Source organism: Jaculus jaculus, chromosome 9 (genome assembly GCF_020740685.1).
Source record: "Jaculus jaculus isolate mJacJac1 chromosome 9, mJacJac1.mat.Y.cur, whole genome shotgun sequence".
Lineage (NCBI taxonomy): Eukaryota > Metazoa > Chordata > Mammalia > Rodentia > Dipodidae > Jaculus > Jaculus jaculus.
Window position 1 is genome coordinate 116094704 of NC_059110.1, and position 10010 is coordinate 116104713.

At 41.9% G+C, this 10010-nt stretch overlaps 1 non-coding gene across 1 annotated transcript; it reads right to left on the reverse strand.

The window, feature by feature from the left end:
• Positions 1-9495: 9495 nt before the first annotated feature.
• On the reverse strand, positions 9496-9603 carry LOC123463734. The gene has a single exon (XR_006639122.1). It is a non-coding gene; the product is annotated as a U6 spliceosomal RNA (small nuclear RNA).
• Between the last annotated feature and the right edge of the window lie 407 nt (positions 9604-10010).

A 10010-nucleotide genomic window follows, 5' to 3' on the forward strand; every position in this document is an offset into this window, starting at 1 on the left:
TTTCAAAACACCATTTGCTGAAGAGGCTGTCTCTTCTCCAATGAGTATTTTTGGCATTTTTTATCGAATATCAGGTGGCTATAGCTACTTGGGCTTACATCTGGGTCCTCTATTCTGTTCCACTGATCTACATGTCTGTTTTTGTGCCAGTACCATGCTGTTTTTGTTACTATGGCTCTGTAGTATAGGTTAAAATCAGGTATGGTGATACCACCAGCCTCTTTTTTGTTGCTCAGTATTATTTTAGATATTCGAGGTTTTTTGTGATTCCAAATGAATTTTTGGATTGTTTTTTCTATTTCCATGAAGAAAGCCTTTGGAATTTTGATAGGGATTGCATTAAATGTGTAGATTGCTTTAGGTAAGATTGCCATTTTCACGATATTGATTCTTCCAATCCAGGAACAAGGGATGTTTCTCCACTTTCTAGTGTCTTCTGCAATTTCTCGCTTGAGTGTTTTAAAGTTCTCATTGTATAGATTCTTTACTTCCTTGGTTAGGTTTATTCCAAGGTATTTTATTTTTTTTTTGATGCAATTGTGAATGGGAGTGATTCTCTGATTTCATCCTCTGTGTGTTTGTTGTTAGCATATATGAAGGCTACTGATTTCTGTGTATTTATTTTGTATCCTGCTACATTGCTGTAGGTTTTGATCAGCTCTAACAGCTTGCTAGTAGAGTCTTTAGGGTCCTTTATGTATAGAATCATGTCATCTGCAAATAATGATAACTTGATTTCTTCCTTTCCAATTTGTATCCCTTTTATGTGTGTCTCTTGCCTTATTGCTATGGCTAAGACTTCCAAAACTATATTAAATAGAAGTGGGGACAGTGGACACCCTTGTCTTGTTCCTGATTTTAGTGGAAAAGCTTCCAGTTTTTCCCCATTTAGTAATATGTTGGCTGTAGGCTTGTCATAAATAGCCTTTATTATATTGAGATATGTTCCTTCTATTCCCAGTCTCTGTAGGACTTTTATCATGAAGGGATGTTGGATTTTGTCAAATGCTTTCTCTGCATCTAATGAGATGATCATGTGATTTTTGTCCTTCAACCCGTTTATGTAATGTATTAACATTTATAGATTTGCGTATGTTGAACCATCCCTGCATCTCTGGGATAAAGCCTACTTGGTCAGGGTGAATGATCTTTTTGATATACTCTTGTATTCTGTTTGCCAATATTTTGTTGAGAATTTTTGCATCTATGTTCATAAGGGAGATTGGTCTGTAATTTTCTTTTTTTGTTCTATCTTTGCCTGGTTTTGGTATCAGGGTGATGCTGGCCTCATAGAAGGAGTTTGGTAGAATTCCTTCTTTTTCTATTTCCTGGAAAAGCTTAAGAAGCAATGGTGTTAGCTCTTCCTTAAAAGTCTGGTAAAATTCAGCAGTGAATCCATCCGGGCCTGGGCTTTTTTTAGTTGGGAGATTATTGATAACTGTTCAGATCTCCATGTTTGTTATAGGTCTATTTAAGTGATTAATATCATTTTGATTTAATTTAGGTAGGTCATATAGATCAAGGAAATCATCCATTTCTTTCAGATTTTCATACTTTGTGGAGTATATGCTTTTATAGTATGTCCCTGTGATTTTTTGAATTTCTCTGGAATCTGTTGTGATGTTACCTTGTTCATCTCTGATTTTATTAATTTGTGTCTCTTCTCTCTTTCTTTTGGTCAGATTTGCTAAGGGTTTATCAATCTTGTTTATCCTTTCAAAGAACCAACTCTTTGTTTCATTAATTCTTTGGATTGTTCTTTTTGTTTCTATTTCATTAATTTCTGCCCTAATCTTTATTATTTCTTCCCGTCTACTAATTTTTGGTTTGCCTTGTTCTTCTTTTTCCAAGGCTTTAAGGCGAAGCATTAGGTCGTTTACTTGCGACCTTTCTAATTTCTTAATATTGGCACTTAAGGCTATAAATTTACCTCTTAGAACTGCCTTCATTGTGTCCCAGAGATTTTGGTATGTTGTATTCTCATTATCATTTGACTCTATAAATTTTTTGATTTCCTTTTTGATTTCTTCATTGACCCACTCATCATTTAGTAGTGTATTGTTTAGTTTCCATGATTTTGTGTATGCTCTATAGCCTTTCTTGCTACTGATTTGTAGTTTAATTCCATTGTGGTCAGATAGAATGCAAGGAATTATTTCAATTTTCCTGAATTTGTTAAGATTTGCTTTGTGTCCTAATATATGGTCTATTTTAGAGAATGTTCCATGTGCTGCTGAAAAGAATGTATATTCTGCAGCCTTTGGATGAAATGTCCTGTATATATCTGTTAGGTCCATTCCTTCTATGACCTCATTTAGTCCAGATGCCTCTCTGTTTATTCTTTCCCTGGATGACCTGTCAATTGATGAGAGTGGGGTGTTAAAGTCACCCACCACCACTGTGTTTGGTGTTATCTGTGACCTTAGTTCTAGTAGTGTTTGTTTGACGAATTTGGGAGCCCCCATGTTAGGTGCATATATGTTTAGGATTGTAATGTCCTCCTGTTGGAGTGTGCCCTTAATCAATATAAAGTGACCTTCCTTATCTTTCTTGACTAACGTTGGACTAAAGTCTACCCTGTCTGATATTTGGATAGCAACCCCTGCTTGTTTTCTAGGCCCGTTTGCTTGAAACACCGTCTTCCAACCTTTCACCCTAAGATAATGTCTATCCTTTGTAGAAAGGTGAGTTTCTTGGAGATAACAAATTGTAGGATCCTGCTTTTTAACCCAGTCTGCAAATCTATGTCTTTTCGTTGGGGCATTGAGACCGTTGATATTAAGAGATATTATTGAAAGGTGTGTGTTTATGTTTGCCATTTTTGTGTGTGTGTGTGTCAACACAAACTTTTAAAGCCAGAAGGGCTTGGAGTGATATATTCCAAGTTCTGAAAGATAACAACTGTCAACCAAGGTTACTTTATCCTGCAAAGTTATCCATTCAAATAGATGGAGAAATAAAGACATTCCATGACAAAAGCAGGTTAAAGGAGTATTTGAAGACAAAACCAGCTCTACAGAAAATACTTGATAGAATCCTCCATGCTGAACAAAAGGAAAAGCACACATATAAGGAACCTAGAAAAAACAAGCTATACTCAAATACCAGTTAACAGAAGAGAGCATAGGTAGAACCAGCAGCTAGAGATTGATCTACCATATGACCCAGCTATAGCGCTCCTAGGCATATATCCAAAGGACTCATCTCATTTCCTTAGAAGTACATGCTCAACCATGTTTATTGCTGCTCAATTTATAATAGCTGGGAAATGGAACCAGCCTAGATGTCCCTCAACAGATGAGTGGATAATGAAGATGTGGTACATTTATACAATGGAGTTCTACTCAGCGGTAAAGAAAAACGAAGTTATGAAATTTGCAGAAAAATGGATGGACCTGGAAAGTATTATACTAAGTCAGGTAACCCAGGCCCAGAAAGCCAAGCGCCACATGTTCTCTCTCATATGTGGATCCTAGCTACAGATGACTGGGCTTCTGCGTGAGAATGAAAATACTTAGTAGCAGAGGCCAGTAAGTTGAAAAGGAGACATAAAGGGTGGAGAAAGGAAGGGAGGAGGATACTTAATAGGTTGATATTGTATATATGTAATTACAATGATTGTAATGGGGAGGTAATATGATGGAGAATGGAATTTCAAACGGGAAAGTGTGGGGGTGGGGAGGGAGGGAATTACCATGGGATATATTTTATAATCATGGAAAATGTTAATAAAAATTTAAAAAAAAATCTGATTTTATATATCTTCAGGGTAGGAGCTAAAGGTGCTAAATGTGGCTCTTAAGACTCTCAGAGTATCTACGAAAGTGACCCTTGATGTTGGGTTTGCCTGCTATGAGAGTATTCAAGTAGGCTGAGTGGAACAGAATACAGGCAGATTCTAAAATTTAACTAAACAGTGTACACATTCAATGAAAAATAGCACAGAGCATTTATGCAAAAGTAGGTATTAAGACAACCAGATCCTCTAACAAAGTCACAGTCCCTTAGGATGTGTCTTGTCCCACACCCTTAATCCTGTCAACTAGGAGGTTAAGATTTCTAGTCTGTTGAGGGTTCCAAGTCAGCTTGTGACCAAGTGAGACCCTTGTCTTTTGGGATGATTTTGGTCTCAGTTATGCTGCAGATGATGGCCCTAGTTTTCCCACTGGTCCACATGATCCTCTACTTCACAAGCTGCACCTCCGTTGGTCGCTGCAGTTCTGCCTTCATGTTTCTTGAATTTGTGAGGAGCTCTGGTATGAGTGGAGAATCCCCTCACCTGGCTTTTCCTGTGGCTCAAGCTGAGCCTTGAAGCTGTGGCCCCGTGGACCTGGTGCCGCTGCTGCTGGAGCCATTCCTGCCTGCCTGTGTGAGCTCTGCATGCTCTGGATCTCTCCTACTTCTCTGGTGCAGTTGGTAATTTTTATATACCTCACTTTTTAGTAGAAGGGTATATTTTGCTGGTTTTTTGTTTGTTTTTGTTTTTTGCTTTTTCTCCCCTTGGCTACTTTGGTGTGGTTCCTATGCTGCCATCTTAATCAGCAGTCTTCTTTTTTTCTTGCCTGAGTAGAAGACCTCTGCATCCTGTGGCCTACCACAAGTTTAACCAACCTGACCTTGTTTGCTAGGACTGCCCCAGTTTTGAAACTAAAATTCGGGCTGGAGAGATGGCTCAGTGGTTGAGGCTCTTTACTATAAAGCCTAAGGACCCAGGTTCAACTCCCCAGAACCCACATAAACCAGATGCACATAGTGGCACATCTAGAGTTTGTTTGGAGTGACTAGATGCCCTGGTGTGCCCATTCTCATTCTATCTGTTTGTCTGTTTGTCTCTCTTTCTCTCTGGTAAATAAATAAATGAAAATAAAACATAAATAAACAAATAAAACTGAAATTCTGGGCTGGAGAGGTGCTTGCCTGTGAAGTCTAAGGATCCAGAATTTGACTCCCTAGAGCCCACATAAGCCAGATGCACATGGTGGCACATGTATTGCAGTGGTTAGAGGCCCTGGCATGCCCATTCTCTCTCTCTCTCTCTCTCTTAAAAATAAATAAATAATATTTCAAAAATAAAATAAAAAGTTAAAAAAATGGGTTGGAGGGATGGCTCAGGGGTTAAGGCACTTGTCTGCAAAGCCTAAGGACCGGGGTTCAATTCTTCAGTACCCATGTAAAGCCAGATGCACAAAGTGGCACATACATCTGGAGCTCATTTGTAGTGGCTAGAGGCCCTGGTGTACTTCTCTCTATCAGGTAACTTTTTAAATTTTTTTTGTTTATTTATTTATTTGAGAGCAACAGACAGACAGAGAAAGAGGCAGAGAGAGAGAGAGAGAGAGAGAGAGAGAGAGAGAGAGAGAGAGGCGCTCCAGGGCCTCCGGCCACTGCAAATGAACTTCAGACGCATGCGCCCCCTATGCATCTGGCTAACGTGGGTCCTGGGAAATCGATCCTCAAACTGGGGTCCTTAGGTTTCACAGGCAAGCGCTTAACCTCTAAGTCATCACTCCAGCCCCAATAGGTAAATTTTTAAAAGCCTAGTTTTCTAGAAAAAAAAAAAAAAAGTGCTAAAAGACAGGTGTGGTGGCGTACTCCTTTAATCCCAGAGCTCCAGTGGCAGAGGTAAGAGGATCACTGAGTTTGAGGCCAGCCTGGAACTACTGAGTGAGTTTCAGGTCAGATCTCATTGACCTAGGCTAGAGTGAGACCCTACCCCCCCCCCAAAAAAAGAATGCTGTGAATATAACTCAATAGTAGAGTACTTGCCAAACATTTATGAGGCACTGGGTTCAATCATCAGTACCAAAAGAAAAAAGAAAAAAAAAAAGGAAGAAAGAAAAATAGGGCTGGGGAGATAGCTCAGTGGATAAAGCGCTTGCCACTTAAGTCTGAGTACACAAGTTTGATCCCAGGCCCCACATAAAAAGCCAGAAGCTTTGGCAGGCTTCTGTAATTCCAGAACACAGAGCAGGACATGGAAGTGAAGGCAGGAGAATGTCCCAGGAACTCAAAGCAAGAGCAGCAAAGAACAATAGCAGATGAGTTTGGCGTGGTGGTGCACGCCTTTAATCCCAGCACTGGGGAGGCAGAGGTAGGAGGATCACTATGATTTTGAGGCCACCCTGAGACTACACAGTCAATTCCAGGTCAGTCTGGGCTAGAGTGAAACCCTACCAAGGGAAAAAAAAAAAAAAAAAAGCCAGGTGTGGTTGTGCATGCCCTTTAATCCCAGCACTCTGGAGGCAGAGGTAGGATTGCTGTGAGTTCGAGGACATCCTAAGAATACAAAGTGAATTCCAGGTCAGCCTGGGCTAGAGTGAGACCCTACCTCAAAATCCCCTCCAAAAAAAAAAAAAGATAGGGCATGGTGGTGCACACCTTGGATCCCAGCACTTGAGAAGCTGAGGTTGGAGGATTGCCATAGCTTTGAGGCCAGCCCAGAGCTACGGAATAAGTTCCAGGTAAAGCAAAGAAGGCTGGAGAGATGGCTAAGCGGTTAAGGTGCTTGCCTGCTGAGCCTAACGACTGGGGTTTGATTCCGCAGTACCCACATAAAGTTGGATGTACAGTGTTGTACAGGTTCGTTGGTTTGTTTGCAGCGGCTAGGGGCCCTGGTGTGCCCATTCTCTCTCTGCTCAAATATCCTTCCACTCACCTCCTTGAGCACCTTGGGCTGGTGTTTGTCAATCGCAGGTAGTGAGATGTCTATATACTTGATGAGATGTAGACCATATCAGCCCAGAAACACTTTGTTTTTTCAAGGTAGGATCTCACTGTAGCCCAGGCTGACCTGGAACACACTCTCTAGTTCTAGGCTGGCCTTGAACTCATAGCAATCCTATCTCAGTCTCCAGAGTGCTGGGATTAAAGGCATATGCTGCCATACTGAGCTCAGAAACACTTCAAGTTAACACCTCCAGCTCTAGGCTTTGAAGTTCTTACTGGGCCAATTATAGACCAATGTCCCCTTATCAGCATGCCCCCAAATTTTTCCATTTGTGTTGACCAAGATCTCTCAGCCTTATTCACCTTGATTGTGCCTCTCACCTATGAAATTCTCTTCTCTCAACTCCAGAGGTCCAAGCAACAGTCCCTTTGGCTATGTTATCTCTTCATCCTCCATCTCTCAGATAGCATGCCACCCCTCCCCCATTTCCCTGCATGTTATAGTAGCCAGTATCTCAAATCATTGTTAGTGGTTAATTTCTCCTTCTCTCCTCTCCTCCCCTCTTCCACCACCTTTTCATTTTTACTTTTCTAAAAATTTATTTACTTGAAAGAGAAAGATGGAGAGAGAGAATGGTCATGTCAGGGCCTCCAGCCACTGCAAACGAACTTCAGACGCACGCGCCCCCCTGTGCATCTGGCTAACGTGAGTCCTGGGGAATTGAACCTGGGTCCTTTGGCTTTGCAGGCAGACACCTTAACCACTAAGTAATCCCTCCAGTCTTATTTTTTTTTTTTAATTTATAAGAGAAAGAGAGGGACACACCAGGACCTCTAGCCACTGCAAACAAACTCCAGACACATGTGACACCATGTGCATCTGGCTTACATGGGTTCTGGGGAAATGAAACTGGGTCCTTAGGCTTCACAGGCAAGCACCTTAACTGTTAAGCCATCTCTCTAGCCCTCACCCCCTTTTTTTTAGACTGGGTTTCACTCTGTAGACCAGGCTGGCCTCAAACTTGTGGTAAACTTGATCCTCCTGCCTCTGCCTCCCAAGTGCTGGGATTTCAGGAGTGCACCAGAGCCTCCAAGTAATTACCTAATATCTCCCACAGACTGTAGGGTACATGCTGGAAGGGTGAGAATACATATCTCTTTTTTTTAAGCTATTTTTATTTATTTATTTATTTGAGAGCAATAGACAGAGAGAGAAAGAGGCATATAGAGAGAGAGAGGGAGAATGAGCATGCCAGGGCCTCCAGCCACTGCAAACAAACTCCAGATGCGTGCACCCCCTTGTGCATCTGGCCAATGTGGGTCCTGGGGAATCAAGCCTTGAACCAGGGTCCTTAGGCTTCACAGGCAAGCGCTTAACCACTAAGCCATCTCTCCAGCCTGAGAATACATATTTCTTATCACTGTATCTACTGAGCTTGCTTGTCTCTTTAGAAAAAATAGTTAAGAATGACTATGAAAACACCTCGTGTGCTATTTCATTGAATATCTGCAGGATGTGTTATGTATATTACTTTTTGGTATTTTAATTTTTAAGGCAGGGTTTCACTCTATCCCAGGCTGATCTGGAACTCACTCTGTAGCCCTAGGCTAGCCTGGAACTCAAGGCCTCAGTGTCCCCAGTGCTGGGACTAAAGGCATAAACCACCATACCTGGTTCACATAATTTCTTCTCCTCTACTCATTATTAATAATATTATGGGGGCTGGAGAGATGGCTCAGCAGTTAAGGGCTTGCCAGCAAAACCAAAGGATCCAGGTTATACTCTCCAGTACTCACATAATGCCAGGTACAGAAGGTGCTGCATGCATCTGGACTTCATCTGCAGTGGCTAGAGGCCCTGGTATGTCCATTCTCTCTCTATCAAATCAATCAATAAAATAATTTTAAAAATCTAAAAAAATACTATGATGAAGATGTGTGTGTGTGTGTCCATGTGGATGTATATGATGTGTATGTATGGGAGAGTGCATGCCACACATACGTGTGGAGGTCTGAGGAAAACCTTGGGGTGCTTGTCCTCTCCCTACACCCTGCTTAAGAAAGGGTCTCCCTTGTTATTTTGGGTTTTGTCACTTGCGAAATAGTCTAGCTGGCCCTTGAGTTTCCCAATTCAATTCTGGCTGCCATAGGCATGTGTGGACCACAGACACTTGCCTCACTTCGCTTCCAGCTTTACATGGGTGCTAGGGAGTTGAACTTGGGTTGGCAGGCTTGCCAGCAACAGCCTTCCCGACTCTTGTTTTATACGTGTGTGTGTGTGTGTGTGTGTGTGTGTGTGTGTAAATGTTAATTGCTTTATTTGAGATACAGAAAGAGAATGGGCAAGCCAGGGCCTCCAAGTCTCTGGAAATGAACTCCAGACACATGTACCACCTCGTGCATCTGGTTTATATGGGTATTGGGAAATCAAACCTGGGTGCTTAGGCTTCACAGGCAAGTGCCTTAACCTTTCTCTCCAGCACCGAAAGTCACTTATTTATTTATTTAATTAATTTTATTTACTTATTTAAGAGAGAGAGAGACAGAGGCAGAATGGGGACGCCAGGGCATCCAGCCACTGTAAACGAACTCCAGACACATGCACCACACAGGCAAGCGCCTTACCCGCTAACCCATCTCTCCAGCCCAGAAAGTCATACTTTTTTGTTGTTGTTGTTTTTTCAAGGTAGGGTTTCACTCTAGTCTAGGCTGACCTGGAATTCATTCTGCATTCTCAGGGTGGCCTGGAACTCATGGTGATCCTCCTACCTCTGCCTCCCTCGTGCTGGGATTAAAGGCGTGTGCCACCACGCCCGGCAATTTTTTTTTTTAAATATGGACCACTTCACGAATTTGTGTGTCATCCTTGCGCAGGGACCATGCTAAATCTTCTCTGTATCATCCCAATTTTAGTATATGTGCTGCCGAAGCAAGCACACAAAAGTCATTCTTTAAAAGTTTGTTTTCCTGGGCTGGAGAGATGGCTTAGCGATTAAGCGCTTTCCTGTGAAGCCTAAGGACTACGGTTCGAGGCTCGGTTCCCCAGGTCCCACGTTAGCCAGATGCACAAGGGGGCGCACGCGTCTGGAGTTCGTTTGCAGAGGCTGGAAGCCCTGGCGCGCCCATTCTCTCTCTCTCCCTCTATCTGTCTTTCTCTCTGTGTCTGTTGCTCTCAAAATAAATAAATTTTAAAAAAAATAAAAGAAAAAGAATATCACTTTAAAAAAAAAAGTTTGTTTTCCTGGTAGAATATGTGTGACAAGAGTATCTAGTTTCCCTGTCGTTTTACAGTGGCAGCACTTTCAAGCCATTTTCTTGTTTTGTGTTCACTGAACTAGCAAGCA